This window comes from Ailuropoda melanoleuca, unplaced genomic scaffold (genome assembly GCF_002007445.2).
Source record: "Ailuropoda melanoleuca isolate Jingjing unplaced genomic scaffold, ASM200744v2 unplaced-scaffold65341, whole genome shotgun sequence".
Classification (NCBI taxonomy): Eukaryota; Metazoa; Chordata; class Mammalia; order Carnivora; family Ursidae; genus Ailuropoda; species Ailuropoda melanoleuca.
This window is the reverse complement of record NW_023239772.1, coordinates 1-1,112: the sequence shown is the minus strand read 5'-3', so window position 1 is coordinate 1,112 and position 1,112 is coordinate 1.

The following is a 1,112-nucleotide window of genomic DNA, read 5'->3' as shown; positions in this document are numbered from 1 at the left end:
CAAAATCTTATTGGATTTACTCAGGTCTCAAATGAAATCCCATTGAGCAGTGGACATAGAACTGATAGTTTGGTTGTGTAGTGAACTCTGGGTCCCATTTTTCCTATGCTATCACTTGCAACAATTTCTGTAGTTTCCCTCATAGGCATATAGGACACCAAAAAAGTAGAGGAGTAGCCAGCTAATAACCTATATAACTTATATAAGGTGCTATATAAAAATCTTTGAGTTTTTCTTTTTAAACTAGGAGTAAGCCCAGTTAAAGCAAGGAGTTGAAATTTTATAGGGGAAATGGAAAGTAGAGACATGACTGACATTTGAGGAGACAGGGGTAAGGAATAAGCAGAGGGTGGTTAAAAATCAGTATTAAAGGGGTGCGTGTGTGGCACAGTCGGTTAAATGTCCAACTCTTGGTTTTGGCTCAGGTCATGATCTCAGGGTTGTGAGATTGAGCCCAGAGTGGGGCTCTGTACTCAGCTCAGAGTCGGCTTAGAGTTTCTCTCTTCCTCTCCCTCTGCCCCTCCCCACCACATGTTCTCTCTTTCTCTCTCTCTGTCTCTCTCTCAAATAAATGAATAAATCATTTTAAAAAATCAGAAAAATTGGGACTAAAAAAAATGGGACTGTTAATGTATGTGCCATGTGCAGAACTATAGATAAGAAATAAATCTTATTTAAGAATACCTTTTAAATGATTCTTTTTCTTTCAAGGATGGAGTTACTAGACCAATGACAGCAGTGAGACCAGCTGGTTTTACCAAAGCAGCTTTGAGAGGTTTGTTATATTATCTCTTCTAATAATTTTTTCAGATGTTTTAACATTGTTATAGTGTTTCTATGTATAGATGTAAATGTTACCATTTTAAATAAAACCTAACATGCTGTTGATTATAAAGTATGTCATTATTTTAGATACAATTAATGAAAAAGTTCTGTATCTCAATTGGAATGGTNGTTCTGTATCTCAATTGGAATGGTGGTTATACTGGCATGTAATTTGTAAAAGTGTGCTAACTTGTACATTAAAAATGTGTGCATTTAAAAAAAACTAGAAACTACAATTTATTTTATATAAGTTAGAGCCCAATGTAAAATTTATAAGTGAAAATAGT